This window comes from Zea mays, chromosome 2 (assembly GCF_902167145.1).
Source record: "Zea mays cultivar B73 chromosome 2, Zm-B73-REFERENCE-NAM-5.0, whole genome shotgun sequence".
NCBI classification, from domain to species: Eukaryota; Viridiplantae; Streptophyta; class Magnoliopsida; order Poales; family Poaceae; genus Zea; species Zea mays.
The window spans coordinates 164,464,874-164,486,014 of NC_050097.1; positions in this window are offsets into that span (position 1 = coordinate 164,464,874).

Consider the following 21,141-nt stretch of genomic DNA (forward strand, 5'->3'; position numbering starts at 1 on the left):
TTATCTTGGGTATGGATAGGTTATCTTAGTATCGCGCAGTTATATCCTGTTTTTGGAAGACAGTGTTATTGCAGGCACCGTCGGGTAGGGAGGTGGTATTCTTGGGAAGTTCCCCAAAGTACACGTTATCCTTGTTGACGCAATTGCTTCCGGATCGCCGGTCAAGGAAGTCGGGAATCTTTTTCTCCATGGTGGTGGAGGGTGAGGCTGCCTTGCGGGTACATGACATCCGTGTGGTGTGTGACTTTGTTGACGTGTTTCCGGCAGAGCTTCCAGGCATTCTTCCAGAGCGCGATGCAGCCTTTGAGATCAAGTTGATTCCGGGTACGCAGCCTATTCATAAGGCCCCGTATCGGATGGCCCCAAAGGAGCAGGTTGAATTGAAGCGGCAATTGGATGATCTGCTGGCTAAGGGTTTCATTAGGCCTAGCAGGTCTCCATGGGCTTCCCCAGTATTGTTTGTTGAGAAGAAGGATAAAAGCAAGAGGCTATGTGTGGATTATCGCGCTTTGAATCAAGTGATAATCAAGAATAAATATTCGCTACCCCGTATTGAGGTTCTCTTTGAACAGTTGAGGGGTGCCCAGGTGTTCTCCAAAATTGATTTGAACTTTGGTTATCATCAATTGAGGATTCATGAGGAGGATATTGAGAAGACCGCTTTTTGCACCAGGTATGGGCATTATGAGTTCATAGTCATGTCTTTTGGCTTAACAAATGCCCCTGCTGCTTTTATGGAAGCAATGAATAGGATGTTGCATGAGTTCTTGGACGACTTTGTGGTCGTGTTCCTGGATGATATTCTAATTTATTCAAAGACCGAGGCTGAGCATGGGCAGCATCTCCGTCTCGTTCTAGGTGCCCTAAGGAAGAATCAGTTCTATGACAAGTTGAAGAAGTGTGCCTTTTGGCTGTCCGAAGTGGCTTTCCTGGGGCATGTGATTAATCAGCAGGGCATTGCGGTTGATCCCAAGAATGTTGCGGCTGTGGTGGAGTGGAAGAGACCCTCTAGTGTCTCTGAAATTCGAAGTTTCTTGGGGCTCGCTGGATATTATCGGCGCTTCGTACCAAATTTTTCCAGCATTGCTAAGCCTTTGACTAGACTCTTGGAGAAGGGTGTTCTCTTCGTCTAGTCCAGCGATTGCGAGGTCAGTTATCAGACATTGAAGAGCAAGTTGGTGGACGCCCCTATCCTAGCTTTGCCTGAGAGCGGTAAGCGTTTCACAGTTTATACGGATGCTTCGCGAATTGGTCTTGGCCGTGTATTGATGCAGGAAGGCAGAGTGATTGCTTATGGCTCAAGGCAGTTGAGGAAGCATGAGGGGAATTATCCAACTCATGATCTTGAATTGGCCGCGGTGGTTTTTGCTCTAAAGTCGTGGAGGCATTATCTTTATGGCGAGGCTTGTGACATTTACACCGATCATAAAAGTCTCAAGTATATTTTCACTCAGAAGGAGCTGAATTTGAGGCAGCGTTGGTGGCTCGAATTGATTAAAGATTATGATTTGTCCATTCATTATCACTAGGGGAAGGCAAATGTGGTGGCTGATGCCCTTAGCAGGTCCGGGGTTCCAAAAGTGGCCTTGTCGTTGATCGCTGATCTGGACCGTTTGGGGATCGCTTTGTGCTATGTCGGCAACGCTAGTGAGGAGACTCGTATGCTTATTCAATCTTCCCTCATGGAGAGAGTGTGTGCGGCTCAGCAGCAGGATCGTTTATTGCAGCAAGCTCGAAAGAGGGTTGGCAATGGTAAACCCCGGGAGTTCTCCATTGATGAGAATGATTTGGTTTGTTTCAGGGGTCACCTTTGTGTGCCTCAGAAATCAGAGGTGAAGATGGATATCTTGAGAGAAGCTCATAAAACGCCTTACACCGTTCACCCTAGCGAAACCAAAATGTACCGAGATCTGAAGCAAAACTTCTGGTGGAAGCGGATGAAGGTTGACGTTTCTAAGTACGTGGCTGCCTTTGAAGTATGTCAGCGCGTGAAGGCTGAGCATAAGAGGCCTGCAGGTTTGCTGAAGCCATTGGAAATTTCGGAGTGGAAGTGGGAGCATAACACCATGGATTTTGTGGTGGGCTTACCTCGTTCTCCTCGGGGTAGGGATGCTATTTGGGTGGTAGTGGATCGCTTGACTAAGTCTGCGCACTTTATTCCCATGAAGACCACTAATTCAGCTTCAGAGTTGGTCCCCTGTATATGAAGGAAGTAATCAGGCTCCACGGGTACCTAAGTCCATTGTTTCTGATCGAGACTCCAAATTTGTATCCAAATTCTAGGAGAGTCTTCACAGTGCATTGGGCACCAAGCTTTCTCTTAGTGTCGCTTTTCATCCTCAGACTGATGGTCAGTCGGAGCGAACGATCCAAACCTTGGAAGATATGTTGCATGCTTGTGTTCTGTCTTGGAAGGGTAGCTGGGAAGATCATCTTGCATTGGCAGAGTTTGCTTATAACAACAGCTACCAGGCTAGCATCAAGATGGCACCATTTGAGGCTTTATATGGCAGGCGGTGTATCTCCCCTCTGTGCTGGGAGACATTGGGAGAGAGATCTCCGGTTGGTCCTGATTGGGTTCAGCAGACTTCTGAAAAGGTTCAGGAAATTCCTCATAATATTTTGGCCGCTCAGAGCCGTTAGAAGAGTTATGCTGATGTGAGGAGGCGGGATTTGGAATTTGTAGTGGGTGACCAAGTCCTTCTCAGGGTATCACCCACTAAAGGAGTTGTTCAGTTCGGTGTCTCCGGAAAGCTTAGCCCGAGATATATTGGACCGTTCACTATCTTGGCCCGGGTGGGCAACTTGGCTTATCGCTTGCAATTGCCGGATTCCATGGCAGGGGTACACCCGGTTTTTCATGTCTCTATGTTGAGGAAGTTCTTGTGGGATCCGGACCATCAGATTGAGATGGAACCAATTGCTGTGCAGCAGGATCTGACTTTGGAGTGTCGTCCGGTGCGTATCTTGGAATCCTCGGAGCGTGTTTTGAGGAAGAGATCAATTAAGTATGTCAAGGTCTTATGGACTAATCAATCTGAGCGCGAGGCTACGTGGGAACTTGAGGAGCTGATGCGGCAGAAATATCCAGAACTTTTCATTGTGGGTAAGTGTTGTTGATTCATTAATCTTTCCTTTTGTCGTTCCGATAGAAGCATCAAAATTCGAGGCCAAATTCTTTTTAAGGGGGGTAGAGTGTGATACCCGGTTTGCAAAGAAGAGAAGTTGGAGGTTATTCTTTTTGTTTCTTTTTTTCTCATTCGGGTGATGCGCTTTGGGGATTTGGAATTTGTGGAAAACATTCACCAGTATAACAGTAGAATGGTTGGTCGGGAGCTGTCGTGCAAGCGAGTTGGGCCGTGAATCTCAATCCGGCCCACTAGCCCTCCCCTAACCCTAGTCGCCCCCCCTTTTCCCCCCTTGGGATTGCAGCCGCCCCCCCCTTCCCCTCCCCTTTCTCTTAGACGCCACCCCCTCCCCTCTCCCATCTTCCTCCTCAAACCCTTGCAGCCCTCACCACCCAAAACCCTAGCCCCCCCCCCCATTTCTCCGCCCCCCCTCCAAGGTGCAGCCCTCCCGCGTGGTTCTCCGTCGTGTGGCTACGATCTCAATTGGAGTTTGGAGGGAGGAAGGAGGAAGGGAAGAACTCAAGGTGAATTTGTGATTAACTTTTATTGTTTTTGTGCTGCAATCAATTTGATTCTGTGTTTATCTTTGCGAATCGGTAGAGGTGCTGTCCAGAAATTTTGTGAGTGGGTGAACAGCAGTAGTTCTAGTGATTTCTGGGAATTTTCGTTGGTTAATTAGTGGGAATAAGTGGGAGAATCATGTAGAGCTTTGTCATACCTTTCCAACGAGTACTTATGCGCTTGATTCGGAGTTATAATTTAGGAGATATCGTTGTTTGAATCCGGGTATGTTGCTGTCCAAAAAAACAGATTTTTCAGGTGGGCGAACAGCAGTAGTATTAGCAGTTTCTGGGAATTTTTTGTGGGTAATCAGTGATAACCAGTATGATAATCATGTAGGGCTTTGTCTTATCTTTCCAATAAGTACTTATACGCTCGATTTGGAATTATATTTTAAAAGATATCGCTGTTTGAATCCGGGTATGTCGCTGCCCAAATGAGAAAAAAACAGATTACAGGGTTTATCTTGTGGACTGTTTTGGGCTAATTAGATATTGGGATTTAATTATAAATTGTATACAAAACTTGTGGGTAATTTTATGTAGATGCCTCTAGAGTTTTTGTTTGTTACCACTGCTATCATAATTTTAAAGTTATGAAATTATTAAGCAGCGCCGCTGCAGTTTGGTGGGTGTGGGGAGAGATGTTACCCGCGGTGGGGTTTAAGATTGTGCGTAGGTGCAGCGTCGTTTATGAGCCTTATTTTGTGAAATTGGGGCACTAAATTGTGTGTCAAAAACAGGTGGTGGACTTCCGAATCGTACTTAGGGATTTGCCCAAACTTCTGGTGAAGGCAAGTAAAACAGTGATGGTTATTCCGTCTGTCGATTGAAGAGCCTTATACTTGTTTATGTTTGTGCTATTTGTGTTCGTATTCATATTCCTAATTGGGTACCATCGTTTGAAGATATTCATGTGTTATTGATTACATATGTTGAGGTTGTGGTTTGATCATGTTACCCATATGATTTATTATGTGGAATCGGTGAAAGTATATGTCTAGCACATTTTATTTGGGAAGAACTCATATTGTTGTCATGCATAATGCATTCATCATCCATTGCATGAAAGTTTCGCCACGATCTTATGGTCCGACCGTACCGGTACAATGAGCATCATATGTTGCCCGAGAAGGGGTATGATGCAGCTTCATATCCTTAGAGGTATGAAGGCAGAAGTCATTATTGCATCTGTAGCCATGTGCATTCATGGGAGAAGTGTGGAATCTATTATGTGGATGTGGATAGTGTGGATCTTTACATTGTGATTCATCTTGGCATTAAGTAATTGGTTACTTGCTTACTTGTTGCAAATTAATATTCAAGAAGGAAGTTATGAACTACGTGGTTGTTTAAGCACAGTTGGTTTATATTGTCCAATTGTTGTTTGCTCTTTTTACTTGCTGAGATGTGTCATCTCACTCTTGCATTGTCTGATGCAGGCATCTGATCTCTTTTTGGGAAAGGGATGTAGCAGCACGGCCACTACACCTTTAAATAAAGGAACCACTGCTTAATAATGTTGTTAAACAGGGAGGGTCAAGTCTAGGGAATTATTGTGTTCTAGCCTTTCATGGTAGTTGAGCTGATTTTTGGGGTGGGCTGAGTTACCTATCTTTTATTTGGTCATGAATGTTCATTACTAATTTTGCATGTTGATTATACTACATGAATTATCTTTCTTTAATACCTGTATAAACTCTATGTTCCCCCCTTGTTATGCTTCTTTCAAGGGAGGTGCTGCCGGATTTTGCAATACTTTCTTTCTCTATTTCTTTTCTTGTGTTGCATAAGTTTAGTGGGAAGGGTATTTGGTAACATCCATTATGTGGGATCAGTGGGGTGTTACAAACATTTAGTAGCACGACGGCAGTCGGCATATTCTACGAAGTTGGTGGTGGTGTTGTGTCGCATCGGTGAGTCCAGGGCTGGGAAGGCACTCACATTCTCTCGCCCTTCTCGAACTAACGCCTGGTGCGGGTGCCTCTCGGTTTGGAGCTGCTACGGCTAGGCTTCTTTCTCTGCTTGCGTGCTCTCTCCTTATATGTATCTAGCGGTATACTACATATGTCGCCTCCAGATGCCCAGGTCTTCGTCGTGTCATTCTCCGGCAACGAACATGTATACTTAACTGACCTATTCTGACTCTGTTATTAACTTTTAATCTTAATCATCATTCTTGATTTATATAGAGTTGGCAATATACTTCTGAAGCTAGCTAGTCACAGGATACTGCCAAAGCTAATTTGCGAATATGGTAGAGCCACTCAAAGCATAATGTTGAACCTAATAATTGAATAAGACATAATCGGTTCTAGGACTTTGCTGAAGAAGGAAACTAAAGCTTTGTCGCTACTTAACTGACCATGCAACAACAAATCAAAGGTGCCATGAGAAGTCATACGCCACAAGCAAAATAGCAGGAGGCCGCAGGAAAAGTATTGAAACATGTGATATCCTGGCCTCTGGGATGGTGATTCCTGGCCCAAGGCTTAATAGAATTAATAGAGTATCCATACCAACAAGGTGCATCTTCTTTTTTGGAAGCCTATCTCGAAAGAACCTCCAAGTTAAGCATGCTTGACTTAGAGTAATTTGGGATGGGTGACCGACCGGGAAGTTTTCTCGGGTGCACATGAGTGAGGACAAAGTGCACACAAAAGACTCGTGTTGGTTTGTGGGGACGATATATGATCCTAGAGAGCTACCAGGAGTAAGTACCACTGTTCCAGGGATTGGACGGGGTGTTACAAGTGGTATCAGAGCCGACCCTCACAGTTTCACGGGCGTGTGTGGGTTAGGGGGTTCGGGTATAAGGCGCATGGTGCATGTCGGCCCGGAGTGGTCACATGACATGGCATATGACGACACTAGACACACAGACATGGATAAGAGTGGAGGTTCCTGGATTGGGGTTGACCGACGAGGACGTCGGTCTTCTAAGGGGGTGGATTGTGATATCCTGGCCCCTGGGATGGTGATTTTCTGGCCCAAGGCTTAATAGAATTAATAGAGTATCCATACCAATAAGGTGCATCTTCTTTTTCGGAAGCCTATCTCGAAAGAACCTCTAAGGTAAGTGTGCTTGACTTGGAGCAATTTGGGATGGGTGACCGACCGGGAAGTTTTCTCGGGTGCGCATGAGTGAGGACAAAGTGCACACAAAAGATTCATGTTGGTCTGTGGGAATGATATATGATCCTAGAGAGCTGCCAGGAGTAAGTACCGCTGGTCCAGGGATTGGACGGGGTGTTACAAAACATGAGCATAAGGAATGTGCAGAGGTATGAAACAAAAAACAAGCATGAGATACATGTAGCCCTTCTTCTCACAATAGGCTTCGTAATGTATGAAACAAAAGACAAGCATAAGGAATGTTTGAGTAATAGAACTAAAAACATTGAACAAAGTCAAGAGTAAATTGATTTTTAAAGTACACCAATGACATGAGCAAGATATTTAATTAGGAATTGACCAGGATGGATCTAAAAGTAACACAGATAGAAGACACAACCTTCAAGGGGAAATGACATAGATTGAAGATGCACTCTTCAAGGATATATGAATATATACAATTACAAATGAGGATCATTAGGTCTACTATTGAATAATTTTATCTCACTTTCTTGTGACATGGCAGCTATTGTTGAACACTGCTAGATAATTTGAGACTAAAATTCTCAATAGTCTGAATTCTCTAACGCATATGCATCTAGAATCTGTTATTTCCAAATGTATATTCAGGTGAAGTTTGAACCACATAGATGTACTATGGGATGTACATAGTTTTATTCTTTTTCGGAAGCACCTAAGCACATTTTAAAAGAGGCCATACATTGTAATAAATATATGGTCATCCTCTATAATTCATTGAAATGTATTGCAAGCTACAGCCAGAGATCCAAATGGGAATTGTTGTTTAGATGGAACACAACACCAGCATAGTGTACCAGTATTGCCAAGACAAGGATGGGGAACAAAAATGGGCCACCATGGAATCTTGTGCGGCTTGATGATTACTACACTATACACATAGAGTGGCCGAATTGTCCAGATTCACTCATGAACTTCCCTTCATCGCCCATGGGTAGGCTGATGCACGACATTGAGCTTGAGCAGCTTGTCCTCTATGACGTGGTGCTCGGCCTCCTCGTGAGCGGTGGCCACGACACAGCTAACGAAGACGTGCATGAGGCACGTGGCGATGAGGAGGACCCGCGCTTCGTGCTCCTCGAGTGGGCGGCGGTCGAACCTCCACCTAGAGTGCGCAGAACGGGTCATCGAGCAACATGGGAGCGCTTCCTGGTCGCAGTGGCCTCGTTGATGAGGAAGGCAGTGTGAAAGTCGTCTAGAGGGAGGGTGAATAGGCGAAACTTGTAATTATAAACTTTGAACACGAACTTCACCCGGGGTTAGGATTAGAAACAAATAATAATGAATTCAGAGTGCGAAAGAGAGTTCTTCTTGCTATGAGTTGCTCAATCAATGCAGGTGACTTTGGGAGCTAACTCAAAAGATTGTGAGCAAGAGAACTTAGAGAGATGGGAGAGGGAGAATCAAATCATTGGATAATGATCGACACAAATGAACACAACGATTTGTTTCCCAAGGTTCGGTTCCGAAGAACTTTACTCCCTGTTGAGGAGGCCACGGAGGCCAGGTCCTTTTTCAACCCTTTCCCTCTCTCAAACGATCACTTAGACTGGTTGAGTGCTTCTTCTTAATCTCAAGAATCACTAAGACCCTGCAAGAACCACTACACACTTAGGTGTCTCTTGCTAGCTTTACAAGTCACTAGAGAGTTTAGAAGGAGATGAAGAAAACACGATTAAAAGCCAAGCAACAAATGAAACACGAACCACACTCTCTCAAGTCACTAATCACTAATGATCACTTGTCTTAATTGTGGTACTTAGAGAGGTTAGAAGCTTTGAATATGTCTTGGAATGGATTGCTAGCTCTTGTATTGAATGTGTATGAGTAGAATGCTTGGGTGTCTTGAATGGAGGTGGTTGGGGTTGTATTTATAGCCACCACCCAATTCCTAGTTGTTGCCCTTGTTCTACCAACCGCGGACGGTCCGTGCCCCTGATCCAGACGGTCCGCCCTTGCACATCAACGGCTGAAATCGCAATGGTCGGCAGTAACGGCTATATCAATGGCTATAGTGCATTAAATGTGTCGTCAGATGTCAGATAAAGCAGTCGTAGACGGTCTAGCCGTGCACCTCGGACGTTCCGCGAGGACGCTAAAAATGCATTTTACCGAACCCGTCACCTTCGAATTTTTCTGTTTTTTCAACGACTGGACAGTCCGCACTTGAGGCCGGACGGTCCGAGCTTGGTTTCGGACTGTGCTTGCTTCTCCTTCGGACAGTTCATAGTATTAACACGTGTTTTTCTAGTGTTCATGTCCGAGGCTCACCCTGGTGTCACGGACGGTCCGTCGCAAGGTCCCGGACGGTTCGCGCACAGGTGAAATTTCAAAAAGCTTCTCCTATCTGGAATAATATACGGTATTCCAGACATTCAACTTAGAATTGTTGTAGATGAACTTATGCACCTGAGAAATAATCAAACTAGGCAAACTAGTTAGTCCATGAGATTTGTTATGGACGTCAAACACCAAAATCGATTATAGAAAATGGTTGAGGCCATTTCCCTTTCAATATCCCCTTTTTTGGTGATTGATGCCAACACAAACCAAAGCAAATACAAAGTATAGAAATGTAGCTAGTTTTCATTTTGACATATGTGCTTAAGTTACCTTTGAAGTGAAAGCAGTTCTAAGTATATGAGTGTATTGATATAGTCAAAAATTTGGACCACATATGCACCACTAAGCTTGTTTTTGCAAATCGTTTAGAGAAGTCTTTTCAAATTCTTTTGCAATTAGCCAATGGTATAAGAATATAATTTCTAAAGGAATTTTCAAGTTTTGAAAGATTCTCCCCTTTTTCAAATGATTTTTCTTTGGCTAAATAAAAGCTCCCCCTAAAAAAGTTCTCCCCTTAGTTGTCAAGAGGGTTTTTGCAAACGTAATAGTTCCAATTTGGAAAAAGTTTCTAGAAAACAGGGTGGTGGTGCGGTCCTTTTGCTTTGGCCTATTAATTTCTCCTCCTTTGGCATTAAGCGCCAAAAACGAAGAAATCTAGAGGCCAATAACAAGAAAGATATGAATGTAAATACATGAGTAGGGCAAAGGGTATACGATACTGACGAAGATGTTGTGGAAGCCTTGCCTTTGCTTATACTCCATTTCCCTTTCAATCTAAGACTAAGTATAGAAATATACTTGAAGGCACATTAGTCTTAGCTTTGGCACAAGAAGAATAAGAAATGTGCATTTGTACCAAAAGAAAGAGACATGCCATGATCAAAGGTAAAATGAGCAATATGTGCAAGATTTTAATTAAAGTTTCGAGAATCTAAGACATTTAGTTCATTCCTAAGCTTGCTAAAAGTCTTTTCATCTAAAGGCTTGGTGAAGATATCGGCTTACTTGTTGTGGGTGCTAACATAAGCAATTGAGATATCTCACTGTTGTTGGTGATCTCTCAGGAAGTGATATCAGATGTCTATGTGCTTTGTGCGGCTGTGTTCAACAGGATTGTCTGCCATGCGGATTGCACTCTCATTGTCACATAGGAGAGGGACTTTGCTCAATTTGTAGCCATAGTACCTAAGAGTTTGCCTCATCTAGAGTAATGTGCACAACAGTGTCCTGCAGTAATATACTCGGCTTCAGCAATGGATAGAGCTACTGAATTTTGTTTCTTTGAAGCCCAAGACACTAGGGATCTCCCCAAAAAACTGACAAATCTCTGATGTACTCTTTCTATCAATCTTACATCCGGCACAATCAACATCAGAATACCCGATTAGATCAAAGGTAGATTCCTTGGGGTACCACAACCCAAACTTAGGAGTGTAAACTAAATATCTCATGATTCTTTTCATGGCCCTTAGGTGGATTTCCTTAGGGTCAGCTTGGAATCATGCACACATGCATACTGAAAGCATAATATCCCGTCGTGAAGCACATAAGTAGAGTAAAGATCATATCATCAACCGGTATACATTTTGATCTACAGATTTACCTCATGTGTCAAGGTCGAGATGCCCATTTGTTCCCATAGGAGTCTTGATGGGTTTGGCATTCTTCATTCCAAACTTCTTGAGAATATCTTGAATGTACTTTGTTTGGCTGATGAAGGTGCCTTCTTGGAGTTGCTTGATTTGGAATCCAAGGAAATACTTAAACTCCCCCATCATGAACATCTCAAATTTATGTATCATAATTCTACTAAACTCTTCATGTGATGACTTGTTAGTAGACCCAAAAATAATATCATCAACATAAATTTGGCATATAAACAAGTCTTCGTCAATTGTTTTAGTGAAGAGAGTAGGGTCAGCTTTTTCGACTTTAAAACCATTAGTGATAAGAAAGTCTCAAGCATTCATACCATGCTCTTGTGGCTTGTTTGAGCCCATAAAGCGTCATTAAGAGCTTATAGACATGTGAAGGATACTCACGATCTTCAAAACTGGGAGGACCTCTTCCTTGATAGGGCAATTGAGGAAGACACTTTTCACATCCATTTGATATAACTTAAAGCCATGGTAAGTAGCATAGGCAAGTAATATTCGAAATGACTCAAGCCTAGCTATGGGTGCATAGGTTTCATCGAAATCCAAACCTTCAACTTGTGAATACCCCTTTGCAACAAGTCAGGCTTTGTTCCTAGTCACTGCACCATGCTCATCTCGTTTGTTGCAGAATACCCACTTGGTACCTACAACATTATGGTTAGGACGTGGAACTAAATGCCATACCTCATTCCTCGTGAAGTTGTTGAGCTACTCTTGCATTGCCACCACCCAGTCTGGATCTCTAAGAGCATCCTCTATCCTGTATGTCTCAATAGAAGATACAAAATAGTAATGTTCACAAAAATGAGCAACTCGAGAATGAGTGGTTACCCTGTTTTGAATGTCACCAAGTTGACGGGGTGATCTCGTTGAATTGCTTGGTGGACTCTTAGGTGAGGTGGTCTTTGATCTTGAATCTCTTGTTCATCCTCCTTTTCTTGTTCCACTTCATCTCCCCCTTTGTTGATGCCTTCTTCTTGAGGTGGCTCATTGTCTTGAACTTGATCTTCTTCTTCTTGAGCTAGTTCCTTATCTTGAGTTGGTGGGGATGCTTGTATGGAAAATGATGGTTGATCTTGTGCTTGAGAAGGCTCTTTGGGTTCTTGTGGGCACACATCTCCAATGGACATGTCCCTTAGCGCGATGCACAGAGCCTCTTCATCATCTAACTCATCAAGATCAACTTGCTCTACTTGAGAACCATTAGTTTCATCAAACACAATGTCACAAGAAACTTCAACTAATCCAGTAGACTTGTTGAAGACTCTATATGCCCTTGTGTTTGAGTCATAACCAAGTAAAAAACCTTCTACCTCTTTTAACAAGAATAAAGCACTTGCTCCCAAAAACTGTAAAATAAGAAACATTGGGCTTTTTACCGGTGAGGAGTTCATATGATGTTTTCTTGAGGATTCTGTGAAGGTAGAGCCGGTTGATGGAGTAGCAAGTGGTGTTAATTGCCTTCGCCCAAAACCGATCCAATGTCTTGTATTCCTCAAGCATGGTCCTCGCCATATCCATAAGAGTTCTATTCTTTCTCTCCACAACACCGTTTTGTTGAGGTGTGTTGGGAGAAGAAAACTCATGCTTGATGCCCTCCTCCTCAAAAAATCCTTCAATTTGAGAGTTCTTGAACTCCGTTCCATTGTCGCTTCTAATCTTCTTGATTCTCAATTCGAACTCATTTTAAGCTCGTCTCAAGAATTTCTTTAAGGTCTCTTGGGTTTGTGATTTTCCCTATAAAAAGAACACCCAAGTGAAGCCAGAATAATCATCCACGATTACAAGACAATACTTACTCCCGTCGATGCTTATGTAAGCAATCGGACCGAATAGGTCCATGTGAAGTAGCTCAAGTGTCCTTTCGGTCGTCATGATGTTCTTGTGTGGATGATGAACTCCATCATGCTTCCCTGCTTGACATGCACTACAAATCCTGTATTTCTCAAAATGAACATTGGTTAGTCCTAAAATGTGTTCCCCCTTTAGAAGCTTGTGAAGATTCTTCATCCCAACATGAGCAAGTCGGCGATGCCAAAGCCAGCCCATATTAGTCTTAGCAATTAGGCAAGTGTCTAGTTCAGCATTATTATTAGTGAAATCAACTAAATATAGCTGACCATCTAACACTCCCTTAAACGCTAGTGAATCATCATTTCTTCTAAAGACAGTAACATCAACATCAGTAAATAAACAATTGTAACCCATTTTGCATAATTGAGACACAAAAAGCAAGTTCTAACCTAGAGATTCTACAAGAATACATTAGAAATGGAATGATCAGGTGATATAGCAATTTTACCCAATCCTTTGACCAAACCTTGATTCCCATCCCCGAATGTGATTGCTCTTTGGGGATCATCATTTTTCTCATATGAGGAGAACATTATTTTCTCCCATGTCATGTGGTTTGTGCACCCGCTGTCGATTATCCAACTTGTTCCACTAGATGCATCAACCTACAACACAAATTTAGGCCTTGTCCTTAGGTAGCCAAACGGTCTTGGGTCCTTTCACATTAGAAACAAGCACCTTGGGTACCCAAACACAAGTCTTTGGACTCTTGTGCTTGTCCCCAACATATTTGGCAACTACTTTGCCGGATTTGTTAGTAAGAACAAATGATGCATCAAAGGTCTTAAATGAAATGATATGTTCACTTCAAGCATCAACAATCTTTTTCTTAGGCATATTAACATGAGTTGCATGCCTAGAACTAGAAGCCTCATTTCTATAAATATAAGCATGATGAGCAACATGATGAGATTTCTTAGCATGAATTCTTCTAATCTTATGCTTAGGATAGTTTTTAGGATATAAAATGTAACCTTCTCTATCTTGAACCATGGGAGCCTTGCCCTTAACAAAGTTGGAGATCTTGTTTATATGGGCATTAAGTTTGATGTTGTTGTAGGTTCCCAGGTTGGAAGCCAATCCCATCCTTAATTCCAGGGCGTCTCTCATTATAAAGCATACTATGAGCAAATTTAAATTTTCATTTTCAAGCTCATGCTCGGCAATTTTGGCATTCAATTTAGCTATGTGATCATTTTGTTCTTTATTTATAGCAAGGTGACCATTTATAGCATTAACATCAACATCTCTACATTTGGTGCAAATAGTAACATGCTCAATGGTAGATGTAGGGACATGGCAAGCATTCAATTTCTTAATCTTAGCAATTAAACTAGCATTTTCAGTTTTGAGACAAGAAATTGAATCATTGCTTGTATTTAGCTCTTTAGTCAAATTTTTGCATTTTCAACTTTAAGAGCAAAAGCATCTTTTAGCTTAACAAATTTTTTGTTTTCCTTAACGAGCAAGTCTTCTTGGCATTCCAAGATTTCATCCTTCTCGCTAATGGTTTTTATTAATTCATTAATTTTCTCCTTTTGTCCTATGGTAAGGTATGCAAAAAGAGAAGACAAATCATCATTCTTTTCACTAGAGCTACCCTCATCATCGAAAGTAGTATATTTGGGGTGTCTCTAGAGTGTACCTTCTTCTTTTTGCCCTCCTTGGCCATGAGGCACTTGTGGTCGACGTTGGGGAAGAGAAGACCCTTGTTGATGGTGATGTTGGCGGTGTCCTCGTCGAAGGAGGAGTCGGTGGAGCTCTCGTTGGAGTCCCATTCCCTTCCTATGTGCGCCTCGCCACCCTTCTTGTTGTAGTACTTCTTCTTCTCCAGCTTCTTCTTCCTTTTATTGTCATCGTCCGTGTCACTATCACTTGCATATGGACACTTAGCAATATAGTGACCGGACTTACCACACCGGTATACCCTCTTGGAGTGGCGTTTGTAATCCTTCCCCTTCCTTTGCTTGAGGATTTGTGTCACACCCGGGTTTCGGGGGCACCAAGACCCGGGCACGAACTTAATCATTAGGTGTGCTAGGACCAAGTCTTACACATATGAATGACTCATGGTACAAAAACGAATGTCACAACATTATTATATAACGGAGTTCTATACAAAATAAATAAATAAATACATCATATGGAGACAACGATCCAGCAACCCAAAGTTGACTGGGAGACGACTGCCTAGACCTCTTACGAACTCATCACAGCATCCTCCATGCACCTCATCCTGTGGTGCCTGTTCTTGAACTGTGGGGGTGTGAGACAGCAAGGGTGAGCTCACATACGTTCATCGCTCAACAAGTTGTGGGGAATGATGTGCATGAACTCACCAAAGGTGGGAGCTCATGTGAAGTGTAAGGCTTACCAAAGAGGATGGTTAAAGCTGAGCATTGCTTTTAAAGTTGGTCAAAATTTTATTAGCAATTACTAAGTATAAGTAGATACCAAACCAAATAAGTAGTAGATCAAAATTGATAACAACACCAACAATGCAATGCATATGACAAATTAAGTTTAATTCCATAAGTTAATCATGTGAGTGTCCGAGCTGCTCATGACCGTGAGCACGGCTGATATACCAGTTTTACACTCTGCAGAGGTTACACATCTTTACCCACAAGTCATGTTACCCATATGCCAAGGGGTCATGAATCCCATACAACTCTACCAAGGAAGCGAGGCAGGGTAACACTACGAGGCCTTTACAAAGTTCCACTAGCTTCAGAAAACCCACTACAGATTCTAGGAAGCTCCAATGCAGGGATCCCTCGCCTGACCGCCATCGCAGCAAAATCAACCCAGGGACCTCCCTACACTGACCACTCCCCTACTGCCTTTGCCCCTTTCGGGTAAGGTAGTCCTCCACTAGCTTTCCTAATTAGTCAGCCAAGGGCGTCCCATACCACCCTTGTGGTAGCACTATTTTTCCGGGTGGTTCTCCATGTTCCAATTAACATAATGATCTTATCATGAACAGTAAATAGCAAACTGATAATAAAATCATGATCATGAATAATGTGTATCTCAATGCCCAAATCCACATAAAGCACTAGCAAGTACTACCCAAAAGTTCAATGGTAAACAAGGCATAAAGATAGTCAAACTAGGGTAACCTATTGGGTCCCATCAAAATTAACTTGTGCAGATCATAATGATTAACAGGAACATTATCGGGTAAATAGAAGTGATCAAGGGCACAACTTGCCTGGGACTCGAGATTCCAAGTACCAGGATGCTCTTCAGGTGACTCATGACCTCGCGCTAGTCGTAGCAATACAAACAAACATGGTATAGAAAAAATTAAAATCACACCAAACATTAGAACAAATTGCATAAGAATATTCTACGCGTCGTAATGAGACAGTAGGTTCGAGAACAACTAAAATTAGAGTCATGGTTAAAGAGTTATGATTTTATGAAGTTCTAAGTGTGGGATATAAAAAAAACTAAGTGTACAATTTTACTCATAGGTTTCATGATAAAATAATGTTACTAGATGAAGAACAAAATTAATATAAAACTAATGCAACTAGAATGAGTTAATTTAGAGTCACAATTAATTACTTATGAATTAATCAAGGTTCTAGCTTTATTTTTACCCTAAAAATCCTTTTCTCATAATTATTTTACTAAGTTTAAGTACTGTGGATAGGGGACATTATTTCAGGAGAGCTCAGGGGTTTCTGTGTAAACTCCGAGATCTAGATTTAATTATTCTTCCACGTGTGTGGACGGCGGGTTGGTTTTAATGAAACCCGAGGGCTCTTTTGCACTTATCCCTGGCCAAAGGGGTATGGAGATTTCTGAGCCATTCGATCACACGTAGGTGAACCAGATTACAACACACGTTTATGAACCGGTATCGACCCATGGCCGCCTGATCGCGATCCGGCGGTCCTGAGCAAATCACGAGAAGGGGTGCATGCTCAAGTCTGAATGGTTCCTCGAGATATCGACGGCCAATAAGGCTCCAATCCAAATCGGCACACCAGCACTAATCATCGTCGTTGCCTTGCTGATCAACGGCCCAGCTACGGTCTTCCCCTCCCCCAACCGGGAAGCACGGCGCCGCCACCCAGTCCACGGTGGAGACATCACCAGCGGCACCAATCCTCGGCCCCGATGACTCTAAATCCAATCCACCTGGCGTGCAACAACCCAAAGAGGACGGTGAAATGAAATGTGGGAAGATCTCACCGAAATCGTAACGCAGAGGCACTGACCACGTGGGGTAGCGGCCCGCGGCGGCGCCCAGCTCGACAGTGAGCAATTGTGGCAGCGCTAGCAGCCAATTTCGAGTGACACAACTACGATCACCTTCCAAGGAGCTCGATGAAGCGCCCAAGCTAATCTCTAAGATGCGCAGCCATGGCCCATGCGAAAATTGACGACGACCCCTCTCGTTCCCTCCGCCGATGTGGGTGAAATCCGGTCCCCCCAAGTTCCGTGATGTAGCGACGGTTGCGGTGAGGGTTACGGTGATGCCGATTTGGGTTATATAGCCCATAATGGGTGAGTCCAAGCGAAGAAAAGGCACAGGACTGTTGAAGACCGATATTCCGCGTTTCTGTTGCGGTCTGACACTCTGACGCGGAACGACCATAGGGAGGAGGATGATCCTACCCGACGGGCCCCGCATGGTTGTGCCACAGGCAATCCAAATCCACCCACCTGTGAAGGACAGGAGCGTGCGGAGCGGATCCGAGAGCACGCCAGCGAGCTCGGAGTTTGCGGTACACGGTGCTCTTGGTGAAAGAAGACTGGCAAGGCGGTCCCACACGTCTGAGACCGATAGCACGCATGCGGTGACTGGAGGGTGGCCCAATCTGTCAGCAAAGGCGGACCGACGACGTTTGCGCGGTCGAGCGACTGAACTTCGGGACCCCAACGCCAGTGAGTCTAGGGGTGGTGAAGGGCCGCGTGAGCGAAATGACACTGGGCCGAGGCAAGGAAATTGGCCCAAAGTGGCTATGGGTTTTATCTTTTTTTCTTTTCTTCCTTTTTATTCTCTTTCCAAATTCCAAACTCATGTATTCAAACTTAAATTTTTAAACTCATGTTTTAAATTTTAAGGTTTCCAAATGTTCTAATGGAAATATAAATTCTACTGTTCACAAATTTTATTCTTCTTCCTATTCCATTGTGGAAAGAATAAATGATTTATTAATATTTTGCCTTCTCATTTTATGTTTTGTTTTTCTTTCTCTATTTCAAAATCTACTATCTGAATTTGAATTTGTTGGTGAGTTTCACCCATGGATTATTTGCACCAATAAAAGTGCAAACATGAAGGGATATATATATATATATATATATATATATATATATATATATATATATATATATATATATATATATATATATATATATATATATATATATATATATTTATAGTGTATATTCTTTTCCCTCTTTTCTTTTCTCCTCTCATTTTAAAATACTACTTTTCAAGCTTAAACTTGTCTCACAAATTTGAATACAAATGCAAAAATACAAGAACCTCAGTATGAAATGCATATTTCAGTATTTATTTGTTATTTGATCAATATATTTCCATTAATTGAATATGCACATAGAAAAGAAAACTAGATAGTCTCTAAAGGTTCCATGATCCCCATAACAATTTATATAAATATATGTATTTATTTATTTTATCATTTTTTGCCTTATACAAATTTTGGGCTTTACAAATCCTACCCCCTCCCCCTAAAAGAAATCTCGTCCTTGAGATTAGTAAGAAAAAGGATGTATCTCTTTTTGTCTCAAAACATATGCACAAACAAAAATCTCAATATGATGCATAACTTATTAGCAAAACATATGGTCAAATAGACTTTATTATTATTCCTAAAATAGTAAAATACTAGCTACTAACTAAAGTATTATTTAGGTCTTACAAATAGTGCTCTAAATATATATATATATATATATGTGTGTGTGTGTGTGTGTGTGTGTGTGTGTGTGTGTGTGTGTGTGTGTGTGTGTGTTTATATAATTATATTTACTCTAATCATGTTGTTCATTGCCTTCTTCACCAACTTCTTCACCTTCAAACAACACTTCCTCTTGGTTTTCAGGTTCACCAGGTTCAACTTCCACTTCTGCATGGTTGACCTGCCCCCGGTTGACAGATAAGGGCTGACTCTTACCTGCCGAGGCCTGGCCCTGCTTCATCGGAGTCGGAGTAGTATAGGCAGGCCTGTTGGGACAGTAGTTGGTGTAGTGTCCAGACTGTCCACACTTGAAGCACATCATGTTGGTGGATGTATTAGGAGCAACATGTTCAGTTGGAGTGCTTGCTTGCGGAGGGGCAGTTTGTGTTTGTTGAGTTTGCTGCCCGAAACTGCCACGAGCAGGTGTACTTTGTGTGGTAGTATAACAGGGATGGGAGCTACTTTCGGCCTGTCCCTGGTTAGCAGCCCTTCTCTTTTCTCCAAATTCGAACCTCTTGTTTTCCATGGCAATTGCTTTGTCTAGTAGTCTCTGGAAGGACGAAAATGTGTGTGATACTAGTTGTATTGTAGTGGTCTGATCAAACCTTCCAGGAAGAGCTCCTGCTTCTTCTCATCATCCTCAACATCCCTAGAGCATATCGGGATAGCTGAATGAATTTGTCCCTATATTCACTCATGGACATACCTCCTTGCTTGAGGGATTGGAACTCCTTGCTTTTAATCTTCATAAGTCCAGCAGGAATATGTTAATTCCTGAATTGAGTGGAAAATTCTGCCTAGGTGATTGTGTTGACGGCAACATGAGCAGCGCAGTACGCATCCCACCAATCCGCAGTGGGGCCGGTAAGGCGACCCGATGCATACAGCACCTTCTCTCTGTCAGAGCACTGAGCTATGTTGAGCATCTTGTCCATAGACTTTAACCAGTCATCTGCTTGTAGTGGGTCCGCGAAGTTAGAGAATGTCGGTGGTTTGTGACTCATAAACTCCCGGTGCTTATCCCTGGGTGGAGCTGGTGGTGGTGGTGGAGGTAGTGGTGGTTGTTGTTGTCTTTCCAACCATTCTTGCCTCATCTCTTAACGCATCTCCAGCCGTTCCTGATGCATCTCCTGGCGTTCTTGCCTCATCTAATTTTGCATTTCGTTCATCGTGTTTGCCATTTGCTGTAGCACCTGCATCTGTGTGGCAACCACTGGATCGGTCCCAACCGGTGGAGGATTTGGAGGATTCATTTATGGTTGTGGTTGTCTAATAATCCTCTTGCTATGGTGGTTAGCAGGTGGATCGATACCGCCTCCCTTCCTGGTATTGACCTTCTGGGTTAGAAATATATGGTAAGATAGTTTTACAAGGGAATGTATTTAGCAGGCAAACAGATAGGCTAGTAGCTGGTAATAAACTCAAGATTCTTGGGTAGGGCTTTAATCTGTTGTTTTATGTCAGTATTGGGATAACTAGGCGTATAAGGTGAATGTCCAAAGGCAAGATAGAATCTGTCAAGATGAGATAGAAATGTGACATTTTAATAGGGATAATCTAAGTTTTCTAGTTATTCTATGAATATTCTCTTTTATGCCTAGATGTATATGCAGATGCAATTGTGGACTGTAATACCCAAAAATGTATACAATGAGAATATAGTGACCTCTTTATTTTGTGTGCCATCTAATCATTATAACAAGAGAATAACTATAAATAAGAATGAGCAATTGAAACAAATGGCACATAAATAAAAAAATGCATCATGCTGGTGTTTATTTGTTTGTGCATTTGTCTACTAAGGTAATTATAGTAAAAATAAATAAATGGTGAAATATACTGTTGGAACTCGTTTTCCTGGGCGAGTTGATCCAACATGTGGGTGAAAGCGATGTAAACAAGGTTTCAACTTGAGATGGTAATAGCTCTGTTAATCTGGCCTCTCAAGGGCACTGTGCGGGGGTATTTATAGGTGTCTGAGTGCCCAGCGTCAAGGATTAAGGACGCATGTGCCCTTAGGTGCCTAGGTTCCCCCTGGAATATTCTCATTAAAGCAGGGTTACAGACTGTAATAACAGAAAAACCTTTACAATTTGAGCTCGTACTGCGCAGTGATAGCGCGGGGCCCGTTATGACGGGCCGGATTGCACGTGGGCTCCAGTGTTAGGCGACGCCGCGGGATGGGGCGACCTCGCCATAGGTCTTCGTCCTTCAGCGTGCCGGACGAAGAGCGAAGACTGCCGGTCGTCGCATCCACCTGCGCAGCGAGACTGGCGAAGGCATCGAGCGAAGGGTAGCGTCTTCGCCTTCGCCCCAACATTTGCCCTCCGAGGGACCAGTTCGACCAAGTCATCTGGTGCCGAAGGCATCGCTAGATGGTGGAGACGCTGCCCTCGCTCGAAGTGGTTCTGCGGGGGTTTTTGACATGACCGTTGATTGACGCCGTACTGTTGGATTGCGGGTTTCCCGAAGCGCCGCGCCCTGTGTATAAAAGGGGGGGTGG